The sequence below is a fragment of the Amblyomma mixtum genome, chromosome 3 (assembly GCF_055824585.1).
Source record: "Amblyomma mixtum isolate Tamu chromosome 3, ASM5582458v1, whole genome shotgun sequence".
Classification (NCBI taxonomy): Eukaryota; Metazoa; Arthropoda; class Arachnida; order Ixodida; family Ixodidae; genus Amblyomma; species Amblyomma mixtum.
In genome coordinates, this window is record NC_143014.1 from 66,204,969 (window position 1) to 66,216,274 (window position 11,306).

Genomic DNA, 11,306 nt, shown 5'->3' on the forward strand with positions numbered 1-11,306 from the left:
ATATATGAAAGATTACAGTACGCAGTGCAGAAGATGGCCATCTGAGAGTCTCTTGAGCAAAGAGAATGATGAAGGGTTCTTGCGCACGTTTCCTCGAGCCGCCTTCGGCGCAAGCCACCGAATGCGCTGCCGCATCCCCCCTCTAAATTTCTATCTGCAGAGATCTGGTTTGCCGTTATCTCCCCTCTGTGCATTTTGCCGTGAGCTTGAGTCTATCGATCATTTTTGGCTCCATTGTCGTCGTTTCACCTCTTTGAGAAGAAGACTGCTGGAGTCGCCCTTAAAGCAACTTGGCCTTAGTTTGAGCAGCCCACACAATGCTATCATTCGGTGCCGCCACGCTTGGGTTCAGGTCTGTTTGTGACGCTGTTCAAAATTTCTTGCTGGAATCTCATCGACTTCCTTGCTAAAGCTTTCAGTATTTTCTTTTTATGCTACATTATATTTCCAATTATTCTCTCTTTTCTTTCTCTCACTCTCTCTCCAATCCAAACTCCTTTATATATAAATATTTTTATGATGATTACTATTTTTTATAATAAATATTATTATTTTTTGTTTTTTTATTTTTATTTTTTCACCCTCCCCGTGTCCTTCTTGTGATAGGCTCCTTCGGTGTTCCTCGCCTGTGTGCTTTCCTTTTGCCTTTACTACGTACAGGTGAATACCAACCTTTACCTCCCGATTCTTGGCCGATCCCCCAGTGTGGGTATGTGCCATTCTGTCAAAGGCTACCACAACAACAACAACAACGAACATGCCACGCCTGCTGAGACATGCCTCTGAACGGCAAGGCTTGTGTCTCAGCTGTCTCAGTTACCAAAGTCGCCCGAGGCTACCTTCCAATCTAGGACAACGGGCTGATGCCTCTTCGGAGCTAGAGGGCGGCGGCGCCACTTCACAAAACAACGGAGTTCCCAGGGTAACCTGGCGCTGCGTGGAATCCGAGCACTGTGCCTACAGACGGAATGTCGCTGCTCTACTGGAGACTGCTACCACGAGCCTCTTTTCAAGAGGAAATCACCCCAACAGGACTCAGCGGCATCAATCTTGGTCACCCTGAAGGTATATCTTTGCGGCTGATGTCCGTTTAGTACATGCCCGGCGGCTAGACGCCCTCCAGGAAACGTACACCCTCCATGTACAGGTAACCAGCGTTCGTCTTTTCACCAGTGCTCCGAAGAACACTGCAGCACTTCACACTCCGAAGCGCCGCCATGGTCCTCCCGAGAGCCGGCCCGTTGCAATAATTGAACAGATGGAACTGCCTGCAGATACAGATGTGCGCGCTGGTCCGCATGAACAGCTTCTCGAAGCTGGAAAAGGCGCGGGGCACCACGTCATCGTTGTCCAAACCCGACGCTGAACAGTACTAGTTGCACACTGTCTGCACCGTCAATGCTGTGAAGGTGACACATAGTACTCCTGGTTCCCGACCACGCTGCCAGTCTACTCCACGGAACTGCGACGAACAGCGTTCTGGAGGCACCTGGTCCACTTGCGTCACACTGCTTCGACGTCAGAGACTCGAAACAACTCGCGGTCAAGCCGGGACATCTCGCCCCGTATGCTCGTGGTGTGGTCTCTTCACCGACAACCCCTATTTTGTGTGCACCAACAGCCTATCCGCCATCAGACCTCCACGCCACATAAGGCGCAGAAGCACTCCGCCAACCTGCCCCAAGATCTGGCTGGGGATGCTTGTGGAGTCTTCTGTCGCACGACGACTCTGGTGGCATGGCTGGCGCCCCTGCGCCGTCTGTCCTACCCGACGTCAGAGAAGACGAGGAAAAACTTGTGTACCAGCTGCTGGCTCTCTGCCGTACTGCAGCTGGTCTCCCAAGCCTTCTGATATAATCCCCGCTGGTGGTGCCCGTGCTGCGTGTTGTTCATCTGGCTTCCGTGTGCTCCAGGAAGAGCTGGATAAACTTGTGCACGAAGCCGCGCAGCACGACAGCATCAGGTGCACCACAGTTACGGGTCAGCGGGACGTCGAGCTCACAGGGAGGCCACAGCAGGATAACTGTCAGCGGGAAATGGTGGGGCACAAGCTTGCCTCATCTTCGTTCTGGGCGCAAGATACCGCAACTGACGGGTGGGTGAAGGAGTGCAGCGGCTGCACAGGCTCCCCGTGTGCAAGGCGCCATCCTCGTCCGTCTTGCCATCGTCATCCAAAAGCCTGGCCACCGCACTCGCCCCCAAAGTCTCCCAGTTCAGTCATGAATGGCAAGTAGTAAAAGAGGAACATTGGTGGGACGTTGTGAACAAGATCATCAAGTAATATCACCTCAAATGTGGGGCTCTATAATTGGTATTTTGTCATCGGCAAATTTCTGCGAAATTCAATATTCCAAAGTAATCAGGATCTTTAACGCAAGTTAATAAATATGCAGCTGAACATTGGGATCGCAACGTCCGCGCTGCCCATAGAAAGGTATATTATTCAATGAATATAACCACGTGTTCCTTTGTAGCATAACTAAGACAAACGATCTCATGGACCGTGTTCTCTTGAGAAAATCACAGCAATGTCATGCCGCATTTGTGCCAGAATTCCGACTGCTGTGAAGAGGACGTTTCTATGTGCGGGAAAAAGAACCACTGCCGGGAGTTGTGCTCTATATCATATAGACGTCATTCGCTATCAAAACATTGTGCGCCCGAGCGAGATTGGGTAAAACACAGTTTACGCGTTTTGACTCTACCCGCTGACACGGAAGACATTTTCAGGTGTTTTGAATGCTCAGTAGCAATTGATCTGCATTTCCACTGCCAAGAAACTACTTCCTGCCGTGAAAAGGAACAACACTGCTCTTCAAACGTATTTGGAATGCAGCTTATCACCTTGAGCACAGTAAAGTAGTTGACCGAACACAGTCCGGTCTACCTTCTCTCTCTCTCGTTAGTAAGAGGCGTAGCAAATTGTATGTTATCGAACAAGTGCTAACCTTTCGCTAGGGGTGCTGAAAATTCTGCGAACTTTGCTTTATAGCGGCTCAGTTTGCTTAGAGTAAGCTTTGTTGAACTGTGCCGCGACATGGAAGGCCGCCACGTGAACAGCTGCCTTCGCCCTGGTCTCTTGTGCTTTAAACATGAATACGCCAATATGGGAGTTAAAAGGGAGTAAGCTGTCCTCGAGCGCACTCTCTGTTTTAAAAGGCTGTGCGCCAGAGGATAATTTTACTCTTTACACCTTTCTCTTTAGAGTGTGCAGGCAGTGATGATAAGGTGAGTGCAGGTTATTTCAGGTACCGTCGGTTATGTACGACCCCATGGTAACTGTTCGCTGCAGTTAACTTGTGTGAGAGCAAAGTGAAGCCATCGTTCTTACCACTCCTGCTTAACTAAAATTGCTGGCCATAGCTTTGCGAGGACTGCGCGGCGTCTCGTTGTGCAACTATAATATTTCCACCCTACATGGGGGTTACGTGGGTGCCTTTGTAATTCGAAGCATTGCAGAGATCCCTGTGTGCTCCTTTACTGACACTCATGCTGTAGCCCGAGTGTGCTTAGTCCGAGTAATGGTTGCTTTTTCTTTGCCCAACAGCTCACTGTTTTCTCCTTGGGCAGCTTTTCTCAGATTAAACGGTATAGCATGTGCAGGTAACCATCCCAAAGCTGCACAAGAGACTCTGGAGTGCAGAGCACCGGATAACTATTGACCACCTTTAACTTGCAGTAACGTTGCACAGTGCACACGTTTTTACATCTCGCCTCCATTAGAAATGCATGCTCTGTGGCTAGAATTTGATCCCGCGACCTCTAGAAGCCATAGCCACTGAGCCACCGCAACGGGTCGAAATAACGGAAAAGGCGGAAGCGCTCATGGTGTCAAGAATAACCAGGCACATTACGTTTCACTCATCCTCTGTTTTGTCAGATAGCATTGCTATGAAGACTAAAAGCTCTCGTGTTTCTTTTCCTCCCCGTGGCGAAGAACTGACCACGACAGATGCTAAGGATGAGCCCGCTCTCGTCTGCCACCTGCACTTTTGATCTCCCCCCACCCCGTTCCCCGGCATGATTGCGTTCCCTCACAGCAAAGCCTTGTGAAATTTCAGTAACTGTGATGTCATTCGAAAATGGCAAATAAAACCCTTTCCTGCCCCTCTCTTCAATCCTCCGTCTCCTACCACTCGCCAGCTTTTCTGCCTATCCTGGCCTAGGGTGGTGCCATCAGACCGAGTGACGTAGCGCGTGGTTTTTAGAGTGGTGCTCCAAAGAGCCCCAGCGTATCTGCATCAAGACACCCTATAAAAAAGCTCTAGGAGCTCCCACTGGAGAGGACCAAATCGTGGACGGCCGGTGAACGAGGTGTCCGCAATGGCAGATCCCTTATGAAAGCGGATCATCTGTCGGGAACTCTTAAGACTGCAACGCGTAGCTGCGGATTTAGTAAGCCCAGCAGGGTACTGCACCCCTAGTGAAGTAGACAGGAGTTGCCGTTGCAGAGCGCTACATTGTAGACAGAAGCATGCGTAGAGGGGGGAGTGCAAGCGGGCCACCGACCACCCTAGGAGATGCACCCCCCTCTCTATGGAGAGACCCGTTTACATCTATGGCTGTGAATGTTAGGTGGGCGGGGTGTCCAGAGTCTTCCCATTGCAAAGCAGATGATCTGACGGGCATTGTGAACACAGGTGGCTTTGCTCAAAGTCAGTCCTACGAGTGATAATGATTGTGACTGTGGTTATGACGACGATAATATGGTGTTCATTAAAGCTTTTTGGGCGGGTTAGCGCATATCGATCTGGTAAAATGTTTTAGCGTACAGACAGACAGACCACGAGAAATACGACACATTAGTGTTTGTATACGTCTTTCTCATGGCCTGTGTCTGTTTGTGCTGAAATGTTTGACAGAATGATATGATGTAGTGACGGCAAATATTGATACTTGATTAGAACGGATATGAACATCATTAAAAGTGCTCATTCCAATCTCTTCTTTACATCAATGATTTTTTTCATCATTACTCGCGATCCTCATGAGCAAAAGCTTTTTCTGTTTTTTTTCGGACCTTGTATTAACAGCACGTAAATCATTCACCATCTGTCCTAGGTGTGTGGGACCCTTCAGGTTAGATTCTGAGAGGCTCTCGAGTCGAAACTGCCGTTTTACAAAAGCTGTGAGGCGAGCTGGGTGGTAAAACCGGAATTTGGAGTGCTGTATCGTTCAGAGAACGAAACTGCGCGGGGGCGCACTCCCACCCCCACCTTAACCGTATGAGTACAGGTGGCAGAATATCGAGAGCCACCGGTAGCTCCTTCGTTTTTGTGTCCCCTGTGTTTGAAGCCCACCTGGGAAACAACATATTTTCGGCCACACACTGATGTTGGAGAGAGGGATTGCAAAATATTTCATCTCAAAATGCAAATGAGCCGTGCTAGGTGGCTCTCAGCCCACATCTGGGAGCCACCTGAGTAGCCCACTCAGTGGCCTTCGTTTGAACGCCCATGTCTGAGCTACCCAACTCGGCCTCCCCATTGCTCGAGAGTAGGAACTTGTATTAGAGATTCCAGTGGCGGCTCCTCTTCAGAATTCCACAATAAGTGATCTTAAATATCTATTTCATCATATAGTGTACATACTACTATAAGGCGTACTACTAGGCCCCCGGAGTATTTCTTTAGAGGTACAGTTTGCTAGCCCTAACGCAACCCTATGTGTGTTCAATTATAGCGTCTACTTTGGCTTTTTCAGTGCCGTCTAATTTTATGTATGGGAGTGCGCAGACAAGCCTTCTTTGTACAAATGTCTCTACTATTCTTCAGATTTCTTTGTCCTTCACTCAAGTCTTTTTTTGGCAGTTCGTCTGATTAGTCTGACAAGCTGAGCATTGTCTTGATTCTTTCTAATGTCTGCTTTTTCTTCCTATTTGGCTAAAGGGGGAGTCCAAGAAATGTTATAGTTTGATCTTCCTTTACAGGGAGCCCTTCAACCCTATGCTAAGTGAAGACAAAGGTTTGCAATTTTGGCTCGGCGGCCTCTTGGGTGTGGCTGCATGGTTACGAATGATTTGGACTTGGAGGTCGAGCATGTTAGCCCTGCTTTACCCGGCAGGTCTTCTATTATTTATACAGCTTGATACAGAGTATGCTGTCTGACCATCACTGCCAGTTGTGGTCCATAAAGTGATGTGGTCTGCATAGAATGTCTGTTGAAGCTCCGGGAGGGCGGTTATTTTAGGCAGGAATTTTGATCAGTGATAGGTTAAAAATGAGCAACAGGCCTGAACCACGAGTGAATGGTTTAAGTACACAAGATTATAGTGGCGAACTGCATCGGCACGAAGGCAATTTCAGTCCTTGGCTGTATGAACAAGAAAAAAGATGCACAGTGGCGTGTGCACGTGGAGAGTAAACTTCTTTCAGCATGATTAAGAGAGTAGAGCATGGCAAGTATGACACTGAAATTCTAAGTGACAGGTGGTAAAACTCATGAATAACACAAATTCATTTCTAATATAATAGTAGAAAAAAAATAAAAATTTACTATCTTCTACCCCTGTGTGGGCCATTTTATTTTCTGAAGGTCAAGCAGAAGTATCAAAGCAAGTCACTTTTTTCTTTGTGCTGTGAGAATTAATTTTTTGTCATACTACCAGTTATCACCAGTACTATACGGCATGTGACAACGGTAATAGCATTCAGAAGAGACTCGGCCAGATGTGTAACTGTAGAAAAAAGGTATGTTTCCGAAAGCCTGTGCACATCACAACAATGGGGAGATTTTTTTCGGAGCAAGACAAGTTGCTACGCCTAAGAGGAATGAGGTGCGATTTTTGCTCACAGTCCACACTTTGTGGAAGGAAATATTGGTGAAATGACTTATTTAATTACTGTCCTTCACATATGCTGGAAAACATTATGCACCCTAATTGCAATTCATTACCCAGAGCAACATTAAATATTGAGCAGTACGGCTCGCACACGGAGACATTACGGGGGGACGAGGGGATCGAAGGCAACTTTTCTATTTTTTTACTTATAGTGATGAAATTTGGCAGACTGGCTTAAAACAGCATCAAACAATCAGATATAAAGGTTCACAATGACAGCTTTAGTACTTTCCCTTTTATCATTGTTGATATGTTGTCACCATGTTATTTGCTTGTGGAAAGCCTAGCATGACAAGAAATGAAGCTACAGGTCTGGCTACAGGCTTTTAATATTTTCTAAGTGTGTGGTGTAAGTCAAGACTCTCTTAACTTTTTTTTACATTTCTCTGCTCTTGTTTGCAAAGGACACAATATACACCTTTTTTTATGTTTAGAATGTATCATGCTCTAATAACCATGTAATAAAAACATGTGAGCCTAAATGGTAAATCTGAGATTGTCTTGACACAGACCACATTTCAGTGATCGCAACAAAACAAACGGGGTAAAAATCCATGCACCCATTGCTGTGCTATGCTTTCCACAAACAAGGTACTAAGCTCAAAACAAACTTTCGAGAAAACAAGCCTGAAAGTTCTAAGCTAGCACACACTGTCTATGTGTGGATGCCAACAAATATATTTATTTGGAGCGCTTAAAATTTATTCTTGGGTGAAATATTTCAGTAGAACATAGAAACAGTGTTGGAGGTGCCAAAAAGTATACTTTTCAAAAATCAACTTTTTTGTGATTTTTGCGATCTGATCCCCACATCCCCTCCCTTTTTTTTTTACAGAGCTGCCATACATAAACATCAGAGTGGAGAAGCCAACAATCACCTTTGTTAAACAAACTGATAAATGGCATCATTGGTGGCCCAGTAACACTAAGAGTGCAAAGAGTAAGCAGACTGCAATTTTGCTCAAAACCACCAAACAGCATCACCAATTGCCATGGAGCAAAGTGCAAATCGCCCAGTCAGTGATGAAAGTGGAATCTAACACACTGCCACTGAGCTCACAGGTGTGTGCAGTGATCTTGTGTCGCATCCGTACAAGGTTGACAGCCAAGGTGAGAGAAAAAAAAAAAGGTCCCATTTTAAGCTTATTGAGGTGAAAATCAGATACCCTTCGATTTGGAAACCATTCGATTCCAGCTAAAAAAATGTCTTTTGCATCTTTACTGACACATCAATTATGCCCAGCTGGACAAATTATACTACGTTAGCTCAAGCTCAATTAATGGAGGCCTTCTAAGTTTCTGTCATCCGTACCCGCTTCGACTATAAAAGCTGCGAATGAGTAGCGTGTCAAAACTCTGCCCAAGCTTGCATTTTCATCAGCAAGATAATGACCATGAAACAACTTCCTGATCTTTTCCTCACGAGAAATAGTTTATTGCTGTACAATAACATGCAACATGTGAAAGAAGCAGTCGAAAGAAAGCACAAAGAGGCAACCAAATGCCACGAGGCAAAGCATGTTGCAATCTTATCACACAAACAGTGCCACACAAGATGTGTTACCATGCCGTATACCTTGAGCTTGTTGATTACTGCTGGCTTGAGACAAACATCAATACAAACAGAAAAGCACTGGTGAAAACATGTCCAGTCAGCACTCTGGTGCTAGGAGAAATTTTGGTGCCTTCCTGTGTGTTGTGTACAAAATTTGTATTGTGTACAAGCAGAACACATGAGCAGGCACTCCACCAAGGAACGATATTTCTTTACAATTACTGTAACGTGTTGAAGCACACACTCGGCAAGATGGCAGACAGTAGGCGAAAAGCACTTGGGACACTTCCTGCCCCATCAAAAACTGCAGCACCAGAGAAAACTGATCTCCATTGCCATGCATACCAACAATAAATTGAAAGGCAAAAATATGGTCTTGCTTAAAGAAGAGCATCAAAATGATGGACTCCACTAGCTTCCTAGCAGTATGCTATCAAATTTGAAGCCGAGCAAATGCACACTGATTACTTGTGGCATAACTGCACGTGAAAACCACGGCAGTGAGTGCAATTCCCACACGCAGCTGATCATACACGTCCTGTCTGTCAGGTGGAACTCAAGTGGTGCTGTGTCCTCCTCCTCGTTGTAGGTGCCGGTGCTCCTGCTATTATCACCACTTGCCAGTGGTGTCATGGTCCTGCAGCTGAGTGTGGATCAATATGTTCTGTTGCACAATGCAAGCTGCGCTGATCTTCGAAGAGAACTCTTGATCATGCCGTACTATGACCATGACACCTTCGAAGGCACCTCATGTAATCGTTCAGGATCCTGGTTTGGCCACCTGGCTAGGTAACCAGTCCGGCCGAGAGGTGAGCAAAGATGAATCTGCCATCACGGCTCCCAAGCACATGAGACCCCATGGTGAGAGTGGTCCACCACGTCTGCATAAGATGCACACCACCACCTGCACATTAATAAATGCTGTGCACTGAAATCTCCAAACAAGCTAGACATTTGGTTTCCAAATATCTGAAATTGTTGAAGGTGCAAATTCAACTACAGTCTAGTTTTACGCATGAATTCAAAATATGCTCACTGCAAAACTGATTATTAGTATCAAAATGAACTGTTTCCATATAGCTACAGGTACTTGATGGCAGATTACCAAACTGATGGGGTACAGCAAAAAATTATTAAGTCTTTTTATACTCAAGCAAAGAAAATCACTACAAAATACACTGCAGGGAAGGGTACAAACTTTATTATTGATTACTGCCTTCAGTTCTTTAGTATATGAATGCTTTCACATTTTCCGCCGATCGAAATGAGGCTACCAGGATACTGTGGTCAGTAAGAGAAGGCCAAATCCACAGAACACCGCATGTCACCCACACCAATCTCCACTAACATCTGAAAGATAGACATGATTAATTTACATTACTTTCATATGCGGTTCTCCTTCCTTGCTCAATAAACTATATATAAATGCAATCAGATATCACTAGCCGTATACAATCTTACTCCAGGTAAACGTTCTCCCATCATGCCTGCCACAACACATTAAGCACGTGCTCACCACTTTGGCGATTTCTATGCGGGCAGGAAAATGGAGACTGCGACAAATGGGCCATGGATGGATTTCACAGACTTCTTGTGTGCCGGAAACTTCACCGGCAGGAACAGCACACCTGTAAATAAAACGTACAAGACTGATATATATTTTTTTCCCTTTGCCCTTACAAAAATAACTTTTTTTTCACCCTCCTGCGGTCATTTCCACATGACTTCTGTGTAAATGACGACGTAACACTTGTGAAAATTTCAGCGTGAATAGCAAAACCACCTTTGTGTGCTCCATTAATAATGCTTAAGCCCGGCTATAGTATTCTTTTAAGCTTAATGCAATTATTTTGCACCCTTAAGCAAACGACTGCTTCCATCTGATTTCACCTATGCTGCCTTTCATATTCATCAACACCAAAAACAAAGAAATCGACCAATGTACTAGCATCCTCGGCTTTGTTTCCTCCACTTTGTACTGTGTGCAAAAACAGAAACAGTATGATGCAAAAAGCAATGCAAAATGCTGAATACAGATTTCGGATTCGCAGCATGCAACCTGCACATACTCCTGTGCTTGTGCTTTACAGCCTGCATGCAAAAGGAATGAGAATGACGCTACACACACACGGATGTCCAATCAAGAAGCCCGAAACATTCCTGCAGTTTGCAGCTCGGTTGCGCGAACACACGTCATGTCGTCCACTCATCACGAGCGGAGAGCCCATCCGTTCAGCGACGTTCACTGCTGGCGATGGCACATCGAAGCTGTACATTTCAGCACAGCTCCTCACCACAACGCATCTTTGTATAGCCACCACACCATATGCCTCCTCAGGTGATTGCAAAGACGAGCTGTCTAGTCAGACAACTCGAAAGCATCGTGGTGATCTCGAAAGTCGCTTCTTTCCCAGTTCAATGCAACAAACAGCAAAACGCATCACCGGGACTGCCATTTCCGGGGTACACTAACCGCACGGACCGATGAGTTTTCATTGCCAGCGAAGGTTTTGCAACGGGAGAGCAGCTAGCGCCCCTATGCGGCTGTACTTCCTTCACTATTAACGCTCTGAAGTGTTGCTAAGTTCAGATGTGTCCTTATGACGCCGTTTCATTGGTTTCGTTTGGACTATTGGGGTTTATTGTCCGCAAGAAACTCAGGCTAGGAGAGACGCCGTAATGAAGAGCTCCGGAAACTTCGAGCACCTGAGGTTCTTTACTGTGCGATGTCAGTGCACGCTACACGGGCCTCTAGAATTTCACTTTCATCGAAATTTGTCCGCCGCGGCTGGGATCGAACCCGTGTCTTTCGGGTCATTGAATTGTGTAATTAAAAACAATTTTATAAGCTTAGTTTTGGCTTGAAATAAATTCCTGTTAAACTGTGGCGACCTACCGCCGTATAAATCA

General features: G+C 45.9%; 1 long non-coding RNA gene across 3 annotated transcripts; it reads right to left on the reverse strand.

The window, feature by feature from the left end:
• Positions 1-8,249: 8,249 nt before the first annotated feature.
• On the reverse strand, positions 8,250-10,845 carry LOC149350486 (uncharacterized). Of its 3 annotated transcripts, XR_016289456.1 has the most exons (3): positions 10,525-10,845; positions 9,913-10,024; positions 8,250-9,277 (listed from the first exon to the last, which is right to left on the reverse strand). It is a non-coding gene; the product is annotated as an uncharacterized LOC149350486 (long non-coding RNA). The 3 variants fall into 3 exon arrangements; XR_016289454.1 differs by having other exon boundaries at positions 9,913-10,845; XR_016289455.1 differs by having other exon boundaries at positions 8,250-9,300; positions 9,913-10,845.
• Positions 10,846-11,306: the final 461 nt, after the last annotated feature.